Below are 16,465 nucleotides of genomic sequence, written 5' to 3' on the forward strand. Positions count from 1 at the left end.
GAAAATACATTTAGAATTATTGATCATATGGAAACAATATATAACATTCCTGTGTAATATGGGAGAGGAGATTTATTACCACTTTTATATCTTAATGTGAGTATATTGCTCTCCCAACTGATACTAAAGCAAATAGAAACCAGTTAACAAATACCACCCCCCTGCTCCTCTTTTTTTTTTTTTTTTTTTTTTTTTTTTTTTCTTTTTTCTTCTGGAAGACTTAATTGCCCCATTTGTGTCTTGCGTATTTCTGCAACTAAGGTTGACAACTGTGGTCCAGAAGCAGCAGTTGTGATTTATTTGCAGAGCACTGTATAAAGCTCAGTGCTGTCAAGGACAAGAAATAATGATCCCCAATGGACAAATCTTTACTGGATCTGACTTTTGGGTCCCAAGTGCTTGAGTAACTTTGTATAGGGCTCAGATGTGAATGTTCAGAGTATGGAGTCAGAATTGTGACTTCATTTACTGCCTCATGGATTTTGTTTTTACAGTTCTCAGGTCTGCAAACTTCTAAGGTTGTTTCAGACGGCTTTTTGCAATGGATTTAAAGCAAATCAGTATATTCAAATAGTCTATAGCAATTATGTCTCATCAAACATCAGGATCAGGAGCTAAGTGGTCCCAAGGGTCGCCAGAGCTATATTTCTGCTTTCTACCATGGGCAGCTGTGGCTGCTCCGAGACGCTTTCTCATGCCGTCGTCGGCATTAGGACTTGGTAATCCCCTGCACAAGGGATCCTCCCCTCGCAGGCTGGAGGTGAAGACAGGGTGATGGAAGCCAGTGTAGCTCACCCAGCACTGGATTATCCTCATCTGAGGAAAGACTGTCTTGCAAGTGGATGTTGGGGTTTTTTGGAGAGGTGGGAGAAATGGGATAAGCTTTCACACTTGCAGTCATGCAGAGAGCCCTTTGCTTGTTCCCACACAGGTGTGAGGTGTGGGTAGGTAGCTCCCATACCAGGTATGCTATGGTCTGTAGCATTCATAGACCATCAGGAGTTCAATCCACACAGAAGCATTTCTATAGAATACATAATTTTTTGCTAGACTCATGCTTTCTCTAGATAGCCCTATTAATCTGATACTCAATAGTAACAAACAAACAAAAAAAAAACCCAAGCTTAGCTTAGTTCTTAGGGCAAGAATAGCACATGGGGTCTGTCAGACTTTTAACTCCTAAACAAAAATGCTGAGGTGCTGCGGTGCAAGGGCCCTGCAAATGCATAAGGGAATGACTGGATTATGGGGTTGGTCTCTGAATGGACCTAACTCCTCCTTCCAGGAGCCAAACTGAAGAAGCAGAACAGGAGAGGTAGCCTCTGTGTTTCACCTCTTTGTGGGCATGGGTGTGTCCCCAGACACATACTGACATGTTTAAAGAAGAGAAGGTACTGCCCAAACTTTCATCTGTGGCTGTAAAGCAGACCTAAATACATCACTCAAAGGAAATAACTGGAGACAGCATGATGACTTTGGAGTTCTTACATCAGCCCTGCCAGCTGTTACATTTTAAAGACTCTCATAGCTTCTGTTAACGCTTATTAATGATAGCTTGTGAGTATTAGGGGACTCTTAATAATGTCTGTTGTTTGCCAGCATTAAATGTGTTCTTAGTTACTGGGGTGTATAGAGAGGCTTGGCTCCACAAACCGTTTTCCCCTTGGAGAAAAAAAGATCCAACAATGTTTTAAGTCCTGAAGTTACTCCTGCCAAAAAATCTCAAAGTCTGCCTGTATTTTATTCAGTCTATCAGTGGGTTCCTAGAACTCTGTCTGCTTCCCACTGCTTAAAGAAAACATGGTGTGTCTACTGATGCAAATCACAAGAGGTGGTTGTCTCTTTATGGTGAAGGTTGCAACTAGCTTCCAGTATTTTGGCATCTTGTTAAATGAACTCTTAATCCATATCAGTGTTGTTGTATCCTGTAGGGCAAACTACCAAATCCTTGTTTTGGTTCACTTGAGTTAGCGTGGCAGGTGGGTGCTAACCCTCTGGGGTCCTGATGGTCCTTACCAGCTGAGGGCTCTCACATGCACCTAATAATGAGTTTTCTAATCTGTCATCCTTCAACCAGTGTTGCCTGCAGGACCTGATTGTGGTGTGCACATGCTTGATTGGCCCCTGTGCCACAACAGCCAAGGATAACTGGTGAGTAGGTGAAGATGAGTGATTTCACCATTCATGTATAAAGTGGGAGCCTTGCTTCCAAACCTTCCCTCTGTCTGATACAGAGAAGGAATTTGTCCCTGTTCTTAATGTTTCTTACTAGGTATCCTTGGCAGCTCCTCGTTTGGCTTTCAGGGATCCTTGGTTTGGTACCTAATTCTCCACTACTGGTCTGTGGGAGGAAAAGCATTAGAAGCACTGCAATATTTGCACCCCTTCTAAGGTCTGACTTCAGAAGTGTAGCATAAATTAAACTGCAGTTATTCTTGCTTGAAATGGTAGCCTGATGATGTACAAAGACAAGTCTGTTTTGTAGAATCTTGTTGCTACAATTCACTCTGCCAGTGTCTTTATTTTAAAATATGGGGTTTGGGATGTCCATGCCTCAGTTCACTAGTTCGAGAAACACCTGTGGTGGATAACAGCACAATAAGAAAGTGGATATTGGAGTACAAGGATTTGCTGAGGGAAGGGGATAAAGAAGGAATGTGACAGTAGGAATGCTGGGTGAAGGTTAGCGTAGAGGTTATTCCAGGTTTAAGTGCTTGCATAGAGACAGAGGAGTTAATATATCTGGTTTTATACCATACTTGTGCCTCAGGTTTCTCTCAGCATGGTTTTGATATCAGAACATTTCTTGGATTCATTCTCTCTCCAAACCCTGATTTAGAGCAGCTCTTCTCTGCAGTTTTCTTTTTTTCCTAATCTCCAGAAGACATTTGAACCCTGTGGTAGAAAAATAAAATCCCTCCTGACTCTTCTGGCCCTTCAGAGAGCACTGTTTATCCCTCAAAAGATCTTTCCTGTCAGCTTCAGCCCTGTCCTGTGACCAAGGCCCCTTGTCCTACGCTCCGTACGCTGGGGGCAGATTTACCAGCAAGTTCAGTCATGCTTTAATGCAGTGAAGGCACTGGCATATTCCTTGCAGTTTTATATTACCACTCAGATAAAAGCAGCAAAACTGTGGGTGCTGCAGAGGGAAGAAAGATCAGCCAGAACAAGCAAGCTGCTGAAGTGCCAACCCTGCTTTTCTTGAGGCTCATGGAAAGAGTCCCCCTCCTTCTGAGGCACTTGTGGTCAGCCCTTGCTCGGTGCCCTTGGCATGCCCTGGGAGAGCCGCTATTCCAGTATAGGTCAGTCATACGCCTGCTCCTTGCAGCAAAATGAGGAAATGTTACTTGCATTAACCCCACTACTCCCACTCTTGAACACGCATGCACAGGCGAACAGATCGGCCTTTGTCCCTAGCAGTATGGGACTGACGTGCGCACCTCCATGTGGCACATACTTGTCAGGCAGATTTGCATGGAGTTGTGGAGTGTGATCGGGGCTTCAGAGGACAGGAGCACGTGTGATGCTTTACAGCAGTTGAACTTCAAGTTCAGCTTCTTTCTTGCAGTTTTGGGTTGAGGGGCAGGTGCAGTTGTAGGGAACAGTGACCTAAAAAGGTGTTGATGGGGGTTCTTTTTTTTTTTCTTTTTTTTTTTTCAGTCCTACTTCTAGCTGTTTTTATCTATAATCTTTAGAGAGGATCCTGCTTCGGGCTATTCTGCTGTCTTGCCACTGGCAAGTACTCCTGTTAACAGATTTTGTGAAAAGAAAGCAGGCCACTTGACCAATCCAATATGAACTGAATATCCTGGTTTTTTTCACATTCCTCTGTCCCTAATGGATGCTTTGCTAGTAAAGCAGAGGGGCACCTTGTTCATTTACTGTTGGGACTATCAATTCCCTATCCTTGCCTTGCTGAGCATCTCGACAGCCACTTATTAAGTTTGCTTCTGAGCTGTATCTTAGATTGTTACTGATTTCTTGGTTGATGGGGCAGGCTCACGAGAACAGCCCATCGGGACTTATTCTTCAGGCTGCAGGTTTTGCGGCACTTTTTTTCAGAGGTATTGGGAAAAGGTGGCCTCAGAAGGCCACTTGACCATGTAAAATTTCTGCCCTGCTTTTCTGTTGTGTAGGATAATACAAATGTCTAGCCTGTTTCTTATACACAGCTCGTGTATGTTTTTTACACTCTCATAGCTTTTCTCCTTCTCATACTCCATGGAGCTTGTTGTTCTCCCCAGCCCTGCTATGGCTCCTTTAATTGCATCAGAAGACAACAAAGGAGGATTCTCAAATTAACATTATTATATACCAGCTTGGAAGAACTTTACAGAGCTGTTACTTGTAAGCAGTTTTCCTGTTTTCTACATCCACAAGTCTGGTATATTCTGTGAGAGGTGAGGAGGCTGAGCAATCAGAGAAGTGTAATAACACTGCTCTGCAACCAAATGCATTTTTGTGAAGATGACAGCTAAAGGAACCCTGTACTCACATTTTATAATGTGTGGGCTCAACAGAATATGTCAGTCCAAAACGACATGACTTTCTTGAAAATTCCTGTATAGTTAGAAAGAGTCTTATGCTCTAGCAACAACCAAAAAAATAAAGCTTGCCCCTGTTCCAACTGCCCTCCAGCCACCTTTCTTAAAAACTCTTACAGGGGTTATCCTTTATTGTTTGATTTTTTTTTTTTTTCAGCTCTGTACGTTATGCATCTTCCTCTACTCTGTGTTAGTCACCACATTCGTCTTGTCACTCACCTTGCACTGGTATTCATCCCTTTCTTCTCATCCAGTTTATTTTCATTGGCTTCATTGCAGCTTCCTCTGACCTCACCTGCTTGAGGTCCCACAATTCTACCTATGCCTGTTCCCTTTCTCCTTTCCCTGACCTCTCAGAGTATTTCTCTGCCTCTTTCTCTGTTCCAGCCCACGTAGTGCCCAAATGAAGACCATTCCTTGTCTCTCTGTCTTATCCATGACTGTCAGATTTTTCAGCTCAAAAACCAGGATAGCTGAAAAAAAAAAAAGCATTAGAATTATTTCTATGACCTCCTGAACACCTCCTCCCTTGGTCACTAAGGATGTTGTTGCCACTCTGTCTGTTCCTCAGCTTGTACTAAGAGTATTATCTTCTATTCTGACCCCTTTCTAGCTATTGCATTCAAGCTGTTAGTCTTACCAGGTCTCTAAGATGCAGCATTTCCTTTGCTATCCACCCGTCTTACCATATACCCCATTCAGCCTATCTTTATTTCAGAGCATCATTATTACAGCGTCCTTTGTTCTGCCTTTGTCCAATCTGGTATTGAAAAGATCTGTTTTCCTAGGCTATTGCATGGACTGTACCAGCCTGTCTTTGCTTCTCTCTCCTTGTTGCTTGCTCCTCCACATCAATCGTAACATGCTTTGTTCTGTTTCTCAGGCCATTCCTGTTTGCATCCCTTGCCTGTCATCTGTTGTTCATATTGAGAGAGAATTTTCCACCTTGAGTCAAACTCGGATGCATGCCCAGCACTAGTCCAATCCACCCTGGAAATCTGTCATCTTCTCTATGTGATGCTGGAAGTTCCCTTGCCTCAGCTCACAGCAGCGCATGGGATGTGTTGTGTTGGTATGTGGCTCACAGCAGCAGCACTGTTCCTCTGATACCGGAGCTTTAGGCCGTGACAATAATTCCCAGATGCTTCAAACATGTTTATAGTTATTCTTGCTGTTCTTGAAAATAAATCTTGCTTTAGGAGAATTTGGGAGATTTTCTAGCTTTAGTAGAGCCTGAAAGCAAAAGACTGGTTGCTAAGCAGATTCTGTCTTTTTAATTTTATTTTTTTTTTTCAGTTGTTGTCAGGGGTGGCCCATCCAAATGGCTGCTTTTCTGGCAGTGTACCAATGTGGCTATGTCTTAATCTATGCACTATACAAAGAAACTGTCAGGCCAGTTTTCTTTCCATTGATAGTTATCTTGTGAATCTTAGTACTCAAGCAAGAGAACAACTTGTATCGTTTTGGCAGTATTGCGTGAGTAAACTGTCCAGGGAAGTACTGGCTGTAAAAGCTGTGTGGGCTTAAACCATGCGGTGCAAACTAGAGAAGCATGCAGTGGGAGTAACTGTGCTCTAGTAACAGTGTGTTACACACTGTAAAATTCAGAGCAAATCGTGGGCTTTTGACAGACTGTGTTCCATTTCAGAAATATATGATCATATGCAGTTTAAGAAGCTGTACTTGTTCTGGTGTTTTCTGGCCATGGCTCAGTTGTGAATGACATCTTTTTGGGAGGTGTTAGCTGCAGTTGTTACTGAGGTTAATTCAATGTATAACAGGGCTGATGGTTGCTGGGCAAAGTGTGATAGCGGAATATTTGGAAGTTAAGGAAACTTGGTTTTCATGGATTGATTTATAGGTAGCAATGTTTGTCCCTCTTGCAATTTCATTCTCAGTCCTTGTTTTTAGTTGCTGAACTGAAAACTGAGTATGAATTCGTCCATTGAACGTCCACTCAGAGCCTGGATTCTTTTTTGAAGGATGCATTTGAAAGGGTTTGATCATCCCAGTGTTATTAGGTGGAAGTATTTTCATCACCCAGTTAAAAAAAAAAAAAATAGAAGCTTCTTCCCCAAGAAGCTCTTCAACAGCTCTGTTGTGAAAAGAGCAGTAATAATTTGGTGACTTTTATGTGAAAAAAAAAAAGATTAAAAATGGGGAAAAGAACCCCAATCATATGGATCCAGGTGAAATTTGTTACTTTGGCTGTTGAACCGGTGAAGGTTTCTGTGTGTGCTGAATGTGTTCTCTTCCTCTGTAATTCCGTATACACAGCATCTGAATGGCAGTGATGGCAACTAGAGGGAAGCTCATATTTGTGTCTGTGGCTTCACTGGTGTAAGAAGAGACAGTAATGGTACCTCAGAAAATACCCTATTTAGGAACAGCTTAGGAAAACTTGTAAAGAGGTTACTATTTGCATACCCAGTGCTGGGTTTGCATGGTATGCGCAGCTCTGTTGACCAGAGCTGGCTGCCTGGTTTGCCCATGCTCTGTGCCCTGTGCAGAGAACGAGGCAGCGCGGCTGGGGCAAAAGGTGTGGTCTGGGTATCAGATGGGCCTAATCCAGGGTCACTTGCAGCACCACTTCTCCTTTGTTACTTGTTAATATTTTGACACATTTTTCACCTCGTTGGAGAGAGGGAATTGAGAAATGACCCATAAGAGTATTCTTTTTTTCCTCTAGTGATTTTTAGAGCAGTTTTTTGTGTTTGCAATACTAATGTGTCCTTGGCTTTAAGACGAGTTGACTTGCGTTGTGTGTCTTGTAGCAAACACATCCCTGTTTGTGTGAAGTCAAGTATAGGAAGTCCTAGAAATGTGCTTTAGTATGATCTCTGTCTCACTACTCGGAGCTTTGCTTTCAGAGTCTGCTCTCTTGTGAGAGAGGGGAAAGATGCCGATGGCGGGGCTGGTCCCTTCTGCATGGCTGCCTGTGGGAACCTCCCTCTGGGGAATGTGCTCTTTGTTTTCCCAGTGCACTGGATACAACTTCACTGCTTGTCATGTCCTCAGTTGTTTGCCTGTTCTACTGAAGCACCTGTGCTGCTTATTACAGTTATTAATTTTTCCACGTTTATGTACATGTCCCTTTCGGTTCCCAGTTCAGCTGGTGCAATATTGAAATGCTCTTTTTATTTGGCAGACAAGTGGTTTTGCCTGTACACTCCTGGCCTCCTAAAACTGACACCTGAAATGGCCTTCAAAAGCTTAGGCCTCATTTACCACACGTACAAGCAAGGTGACGAGGGAGGGCTGGACAGTAATTAGTATCATTTTGATGAAATTAAAGGAGTGTCTTTCTGTTTCTGCTTGATATCATATTAGACTGGGGATTCTTGACTAACTTACTCTCTGAAGGCTTCATCACTGACCAGCTTCAGTGACTGCAGCATGGCTTTGTGTGCGATCAGGCCTTCAAGGCTGCTCACCACTTGAGTGGCAGCGTTATATTCCTTTGGTGCAGTCCTGGCCGAGGATGGCTCTTAAAGGAAGGATTGGAAGTAAATTATTACAATTGCAAATTAGATTCCAATGAAGATTGTGCAACACTTACTTGAAATATGCTCCCTCAGTGATAGTTACACAAACTAAATTCCACCTTACTACAAGGTTAAACCTTTAGCTATTTCACTTCTTGCTGATGCCTATCATAGAAGCATGTCTGATCAGTGAGGAATAAGAATGTGATTTTACTTCTGTCATAGAAAAATGCCACATGGTGTTTAGCAGCGTTCGGCAGGAGCTGGAGAGGGCCCCCCCAACACTGTAAACACTTGTAGTTACTGTGGAAGTAACTCCCCCGTGCACACACTCTGCAAAGGACTGTGTGAGGGGATTTGCTGCATGGGAGGTGAAAACAAAAGCCAGGTCACACTGAGTCATTCTGAGGTTTTTGTCCTTGTCAAGACCAGTTTCTACTCATGCTTGCTTATTCACTGTGAGGTCAGAAGGGTGACTGCAGCTGTAGTTGTATAATGCTCCAAGATGTACACAAGGTAAACATGTTATATGTGCCCAGGGAATGTAGCGCGGGAGGGCACTTAGGTGTCACTTAGGCACTTAGGGCATCAGAAAAGCAAGGGAATATAGCTGTGGCTTAGGATGTTTCTTAGAGACAGCTCCAACAAAGTTAGGTGAAAATGCACCCTCCGTTACAATTTTTCATCTTTTTTCCCTGCATTTTCATCATGGTATCAGTTTCCTCCCAACTTCTTCCAAGCGGTCTCAGAGCAGTGTCCAAGAAGTAAGCTACTTTCCCCTTTTAAGATGTCTTTATAGATTTTCCGTCAAACTTTCTGTGCTTTCAAATGCTCGAGCGTGTTTATGAGTGGCAAAGACTTCAGGAGATTACTCGAGAATTACATCATCATGGATGTTAGAAATTGCTCAGTATCCTGTGGTACCAACAGTATACATCTGTCAGCCTGAGTCACCAGTGTCGTGGTGGGTCACTGGAGTTCAGCTATTTCTTTTCAGTGTAACCAAGACTAGAGAAGATGGTAGTTGCTGTGCAGGTTTCAAAGCAGCATGTGTGATCCTGCTTCCTATTCACCATTATTAGCTTTTCCTGAAGATCCGCAGCCCTCCCAAATACTGTTCAGTGGCTTATGCCCAAACTCAATCCATTCATGAAAAGCCTTCAAAACCAGACAAGATTTGCAGAATGCCCAGGTGTTGAGCAATGCAATGATGAGAGTCAGCTGTGGACTTGAAGAACTACCATTAAATTGAAGTCTGCAAGCTTAGGCATCGAAGCATTATGTTGTGGTGCATATGGCGGTGAGAATTGTTTTTTCAAAGCCATCAAGCCAATGCAGGCCAACAACTCGAAAATACCTGGGTGCTTGGGCAGCCTGTGGATGCCAGTAGTTTGCTCCGTTTAGAGGTTCTGCTTACCAGGTCTTGAAGTTGCACTGAGAGCCGAAGCCCTCATCCTACGCATTTTTCCCCTTGTTCTCTATTTAGGCTATAGATACGGAGATTTGCAGGATCTTTAAGTTCAGAAACAAGCAAGCTGAAATAATTCTAGACTTAATTTTATAATGCCTAAAAAAGACAGATATCTTAAATGTTATGGAAGCATAAGGAGACAGTGGGAGTTGTTTGACTGCTTAGCGCTTTCTGTATAACCCCAGCTGAGGGGGGTTACCTCTGGGGGTTACTTCTGTGGGTTCCTCACAATTTGGTAAAAAACAAAATGAAAGAAAAGTACCCAGCGATAACTCTTAAACCTTTTCACTTTTAAATCTCTCTCCTGCTGTGTTCCAGGATACAATATGTGCTGTCACCTGAGAAAATGCATTCTCTCAATTGTGAGAGCGGCTGAGTGTGTTCTGATTGTACCCACATCACACTGCTCCCTCATTGCCCTTCCCAGACATGGATGCTACCATACGTGTTTAGCAGTTAGTATATTTAAGGGGGAGCCATGACTTCTGGTTTCTGCTCCTAGGAATGTGTGTGTATGTGTGCATACACATTTTTTTTTTCATGTTTGAAACTGTTGTGTAAAGTGCAGAGTCATCCTCTTTGCCCCCAGCTCCATGCACTAGCTGCTGTATCATGTGGCCCCAGCTCCAGGGGCTGGATTCCTATTTCTCGGTTTCGCGAAGGGGTGTGTGGAGGGTGAGTGTGTAGAACTGGAAGATGTGGAGTTGCCTCCCATTGATGAAGGTCCTGAGTACTGGATCCTCCTCTCCCTTTCCTGGGTGATGGCTGTTGAGTACAAGGTGGGCTCTGCTTTGCTGGCTAGAGGAAAGGAAAGGCTGCAGCTGCAGTCCAAGAGCCTGTCTGTGATGGGTGGTCCCCAAGAACCACCGTGGCCTTTCCAAGGAGGAATGCCTTTTCATCCCGATCCCGAGCAGACAGTGGTGGGAGCTGTGCTTAGGCTGGGACATCTGTGAGTGTACCCCAGGCAGCTTGATGCTTGGGGAACTTCGCAGTCCAGCAGCAAGACGTTAAGCGCCCAGGAGCACGTTTAGGGCTCTGCAGAGCTGGCTGGAGGTTTTCTGGCTGCAGACACTTCACTGCCTTGGTCCCGCAGAGGCGGACAAATCCTGCAGACACCCTGGCTCCAGGATCCCGCCGGGAAAGGGATGGCAGAGCCCAACCGGAGCCGCTTCTCCCGGACCCTTGGTCAGAGCTGCTGGACCCCTGTCCTCCTGGGGAACACCCCGCAGCTTGTAACGCGCTGGGGCGTGCGGGAAGCCGCGGGTGCCCCGGCCGCGCCCTTGCCCAGCCCCGCCCGCCGCGGGATCGGCCGCCCGGCGGGGCCGCTCTGCTCCTGGCGCGGGTGGAAGGGTTTAGAGCGGCGGCCGCCTAATCCGCCCCTGACCCTCCTCCTCCAAAGCCTCCCCGGCACCGGGCCGCGCTGGGCCGGGCTTGCCGCGTTGCTAGGGCTGCGCGTATCCTGGAGACGGCGGCCGGCAAATAGCCGAGCCGCTCTCTGGAGAGCCGGCATCGCAGCCGGATTGCGGGGCTCCGGCGGGCTCCCGCTTCCTGCCGGGAGGACTTCGGCGTCTTCCTGCTGCTGAAGCCATGGCGAAGATGTGGAAACCCGCGGATGCGCTGATCAGCGTCCCCCTGAGATAAGGGGGTGGGGAAGGGGCGTTTCGGCACGCGTGCTGTGCGGGCCGGCAATGGCTGTGCCCAAGCGTTTAGGCGTCTGCTTCTGAGAACTGCAAAACAGCTTTTGTTCACAGCCCTCTGCCCCGATCCGTGCCCCTGCTCTGGACTGCACAGCAGTCACTTAAGAAGCTAAGAAGCCTGCCGTCTCTTTTTTTCTTTCTTTCTTTCTTTCTTTTTTTTTTTTTTTTTTTTTTTTTTTTTTAAACTGGGGGCTGAGGCTATGGCAAAGGTCCCCGAGCGAAGCAGGCACAAATGGAGCGTGCTTCACACTTTCCTCCGCTGCAACATGAACCCCGAGACCCAGCGGGTAGTGGTCTTTGTCATCCTCCTCTTCCTCATCATCGTCAACGTGGTGCTGATGTTTCTTTTGGCGTTTCACTGAAGGAGGACTGCCAGTAGTGGTGTGGTGCATGGGGGTTTCCAGGACTGGGCAACAAATCAGCAGGTCAGCATGTCGTTGTCTGCCTCTGGTCTGCTTGTCTGCCGTTACAGTAACTGTGTGTCTCGGAGTATCCCTCCTTTGTTTTTCAATCATCACCTCCTTCCCCACCCTGCTCCACTTGCTCTCCTCCTGTCGTGACCTGTGCCTTGCAATTTGGATCACCGATAAACCAGAGAAAGGGAAAGAGGTAACAGAGCCAACCTGCTTAATCATAACCGCTCTCCGTGGCACTAATCAGCCTCGATTCCTGACGATGACAATACTGTGCCTATACATAGCACTTAGCCCTGGAGAAGCCGATAGTGCTGCTGCTTTGTTTGCAGGGGGACAGTCATCCTAAAACAAGCCCTTACACAAGGACCTGCTACAGGTAAACACCTGCTGTAAGAAGCTGAACCCCATAATGCCTCTGTTGCTCTGCCATTGTGAACATTGCGCTGTTCAGTGGCATGAGTAATGCCTAATTAGCCAAAGTGATTGATCGATCGAGTGCATCAGGAATTAAGGCTGGATAAACGCTGCAGCAGGGTGGAAGGAGTGTTTTGTTGGCTTTTATCCCATTTACTTTATTAAGTCTCAGTGCTTATCTGCTACGTGTATTAAAATGGCTGGCAGAACCACAGCACAGGACACTGCTTGCAGGCCACGTGTTTCTCAGTGGCCAGCAGCAGCCACGCCCAGCGGGGAAGCGACTCAAGGAGCACTGCTGTAGACCCATTAGGAGGGAAGGGCAGCAAAGCAGTGTGCTCACTCCAGGTCTGTTCACCTTGATAATGTCCTGTCGGCAGCCCTGTACATGACAGCACTTCCAGGCATTGGCACCTCAGTGGAGCAACCCTCTACTTGATGGCGTTGAAGGAGACCGGTTCCTGGAGGAAGACAGACTGGAAAGGAAGCCGCGGTGCACTGCTTGCATTTGTGCTGGAGACTGTGCAAAATATTCAAGCCTTTAAAATTCAGCAGGATCCTTCATTTTGTGTGTTAGGTAATCTGCAATTTAAGTACAGCTATCACGAGGGCAGTGCATTTTCTGGCACTAATGGTTGAAGTTACTGCAGTGCTTTCAGACCTGAATGTTTACGTCTCCTGGAGTCTGATCTGATGTTGAGAAAGGCCGGATGCTGACGTTGTCTCTGTCATCATGAGTGATGTTCTCTGTACCAGTTATTTATGTGATTGTGTGTAATACATTAGTGTTGTACAAAACCACATCACCTTAGCACACAAAGAAATGAAATTTATACTTGCAGAGCTCCTTTCGGAGTTACATCTGAGTATGTAACATCCTTTTCTCTGAGGGGAGGATCTCCTGCAGTGCTGGGTGTGGGGCAGCAGCAGAGCCCAGCCCGCTGCACATTTCCGGGAATCTCTTATGTATGTGAACAGTTCTGAATTATTAAAAATCTCACATGAGGCTATTAACTCTTATTAGATAGACATTGTGATAAACAGCCCCTGGAACTATCCAGTATATGTTGTTTTCTGAAGTTACCATTTAAAAAGAAAAAACCAAGCCTCGGCACACAACACTGCCTTTCAGACAAATCTGTTTTCTCTCCCCTCTAAAATTTACCTATGGTTTTAGTTACACCTGAGATCAGAACCTTATGGTATAAAGTGGAAAAAAGATTGTTTATTGGAAAGGAAAAGTAAAGGATGGGAAAGCATAGTTCAGTCTTCAAATGGCAGATTGGAGGACCAAAGTATGTCTTTGGGGTCATAGGTGTCAGTGACAGAAAGCTTTTGGCGTCTGCTAACGAGGGTAGATGATGCACAAGGTTTGAGCAGGCTCTGAAAGTGCTCAAGCGTTCAGAAGCTCTCGCTTCTTCTCTAGTGGGTGAGTGTTTCGCTCTTGACAGCAGTTGGGAGCAGTAACAGGCTGCAGCATCATGGCAGCCCCTGCAATGTGTTTGAACTGTCAGTTACTGTGGTGTCGCCTGCTCTGTATCTTGAAATAATGCAAAACACTGATGTTAAATGAGAACTGTGGTTATTCACCAGGTCTGCACGAGCACGCGTAGCTCTCGAGAGTATCTGGGAGGTCAACTCCATTCATAATCCGAATGTTTGGCTCAACACGTAGAAGCCGTGTGTGGTAGTTGGTAAGCTGAGCACTAAGGTCTGCCGCCAAGACTGATCCTAGATCCACGAAGTGACTCATGCTCTTGTTTAGATCCATGTCATGTCACTGAAGTGCTCCTTGGGTGAACTGGAGACTGTAGCTGCCTGTTACACTCTGCCTAGGAAGGCACTGCAGGGGAGTTTTCCAGGAACAACTTACTTAGTGTCCTGCAAAATCGATTAGGTAGCTGGAGCTGGTCTTATGGTGATGAAGTAATTCACTCTCTGCCAGCTGCTGCTTGTGCAGTTTGGGGACGCCCTATTCAAGCTGCTTGCTAAAAGACAGTGCTGGGTTTCGAAGAGATTGAATGCCAAACCTGGGCCAGGCCAGTCCTGCTCTAAGCAGGTGAGTTCTCCCCCAACACTGCAGCCTCCTCTTTCCCTTCTCTCTCTGGCCCATTTTCACCACTCCTACACCATAGCTGGCATGGTGTCCTTATTTCCAGCAAGTTCCCTTTGCTCTGCCCAGCTATGGCAGCTGTGTCCCTCCCTCTGTCAGGGAGCCAGAGCCATTTGCCTTTGCTTCTCTGACACATCAAAGCTTGTGCAGAAGCAGCCAGTGCATGTAATGGGAGGTGGAGGAGTGTTTTGGTAACAGCTGATCCAGCACCCCAAAATGCTCGCTGCTGGTAGTACAGAGAAACTGTAAGTCTCAGGAATACCATGAGTTTGGGCAGTCAATGCCTCTGAGGGACAGAGCTGCGGCATTGTTTCCTGCAGGGCAGCTCGCCCCTCTGGGACACGTTGCAGTTGTTGTCACAAAGGACTCAAGATTTCCCCAGTGGGAGAAGACCTGCCTGCTGCTGGAGAAATAAAGCAAATAATTGTTTTCTTCAAGGGCTATGGAATGGCCAGGACAGTGAGGGACAACCTGGAAGAAAAATATGTTATAGAAAAAGGTAATGCAACCCCCGGTGAAATTGCCTCCTCCTTCCCTGTATGGGGCAATTTGTGTTACTCCTGCATAGGGCAATTTAATCAGATTATTGGTACCAGAATAGTTGGGAGCAAAACAGTAGAATTGTTCTTGCATTTAAAAATTCTGATAAGACAAATTGCAAGATTACAGAGTACTCACTGGAGATACATGTTATAACACTGCCTGCTGCAGGTGTTAATGCTGGTTGCTAAGAGCCTGGGAACACGTCTCCTCTTAATGTTAGACGAATTTTAATTTTCTCTTTCCACTGCTTGTCTAGGTGTTTGATACATGACTAATCCTGAAGTATGTGTAGACTTTTGTTATGGGGAACCCAGTGTTTTTCTCCTTCCTCAACTTCACCTAGTGCTGTATACATTCAGCTGGAAGCTGCAGTTGACATATAAGCGTTAATCACTCTGATATTAGTTGTGACTCATTCAAGCCTGCCTCAGATCTTGGCCAAAGAAGCTGTGATGGTCGATAAAGCCTAGGAAAAATAAAGCTGGTGAAGGATCCCTGAATCATGTGCAGGAGCTGTAGGTGGTGATAGAAGGATGGTGGGGAATTAGAGGCCTTTGGCATTTTAGTCAACAAGGTTAGCCTTTTTCTTTGCTCTCGGTCCACTTATTTGACACAAGAGATGGGTGCTCTGCAGGAAGGCTATGCTTGCCTTCCCGGCGGTCACCTGAACGTCAGGCTCTGCCATGGCATTTGGGCCATAGCCCCAGGCAGGGAGCAGCACAGCCATGCTGCCCCTCTGCAAAGCACTTGGGGTGCCTGGTGCCCACTGTGCTCTCTGCTCCTGCTGTGGGCCAAGTCACATCAGCTGGGCTGTTTAGTGGCTGCTGGATGACAACTGCTCCTCCCTGGGGTGCGGAGTAAGAGCTGTGCCTCCGCTCTTTTCCCCATGCTGCTGCTGTGCTCCAGCCGCACAGCAAAGTGGCGTGTGGGGATGGGGCAGGGTGCTGCTTCCTCTAGCCTCGCATGGGTAGTTCGGGTTGCCCCTGCGTGGGACAAGTTCACCAGAACATTTAACAGGCAAGAGCTTTGCTTTACTTTGAGCCTCACAAGTGCAAAGAGCATCTATGAAGAGGAGTGAGACCAAGGCATCATTTCCAAAGGGAGCTCTGGGCTTTAGATTGTATCTTTTTTTAATTTGTTCTCCCAGGCTAAACTCGTTTGTGGTGATATGTGGTATCTGCTGTCTTTGTGATTTATTCTTGGAATCTAAGGCATGAGCTGGCCAGATAAGAAACACAGTAAGCATTTAGGATGATACCATCAACAATTACGTTTAATTAATACTTCCAGTGTTTTGATTTAAAGAAAAAAAAAAAAAAGAAAAAAAATGTCCCATTACGTAGGTTAAAGAAAGCATTTAAGAGGGGGAGTACCTGTTATTTATGCCATGTCATTGGGCTTGTTAACTACAGATTGTGCTGGAAACTCTGGAATAAAATGATGTCTTATTTGAATCTTTGTATCTGTTCTTTGGCTGGTACTGCTGTGGTTGTCACATATAGTGCACCCACTCTATGTCTGCGTTGGGCAGTGGTGGAAATGTGGCTCGAAGCCGTAGCATGGACCTGCGGAAGGCCCACAATGGCGTTGTCTGTCCTGCTGCGCGTCTGCAAGCCTTCTGCGTTTATGATTGATAGAGCGATAGTCAGCTCAGCTGTGCTGGTAATGCTAAAAGAAAAATGTCTCCCTGGGTACCAAGAGGATGTTGTTGAACCTTTCAGTAGAGGAGTCAGTCAGGTGTGAAGGACTGTGGAGTGGGAAATCTGGTAGTTTGCTCTCCCT

General features: G+C 45.9%; 1 protein-coding gene across 3 annotated transcripts in view; it reads left to right on the forward strand.

Moving 5' to 3' along the window:
* Window positions 1-16,465, forward strand: part of ARHGEF4 (Rho guanine nucleotide exchange factor 4) — a 220,272-nt gene that overhangs the window by 180,200 nt on the left and 23,607 nt on the right. Inside the window, exon 1 of one of the 3 annotated variants that reach the window (XM_086754342.1) lies at window positions 11,032-11,622. The exons of the other annotated variants lie outside the window; for them this stretch is intronic. The gene's annotated coding sequence lies outside the window, so the exon portion shown is untranslated. Of the gene's footprint in view, window positions 1-11,031; window positions 11,623-16,465 lie in introns of those variants that run through there. 3 annotated transcript variants of the gene reach the window in all.

The sequence above is a fragment of the Chlamydotis macqueenii genome, chromosome 9 (assembly GCF_036417535.1).
Source record: "Chlamydotis macqueenii isolate bChlMac1 chromosome 9, bChlMac1.mat, whole genome shotgun sequence".
Lineage (NCBI taxonomy): Eukaryota > Metazoa > Chordata > Aves > Otidiformes > Otididae > Chlamydotis > Chlamydotis macqueenii.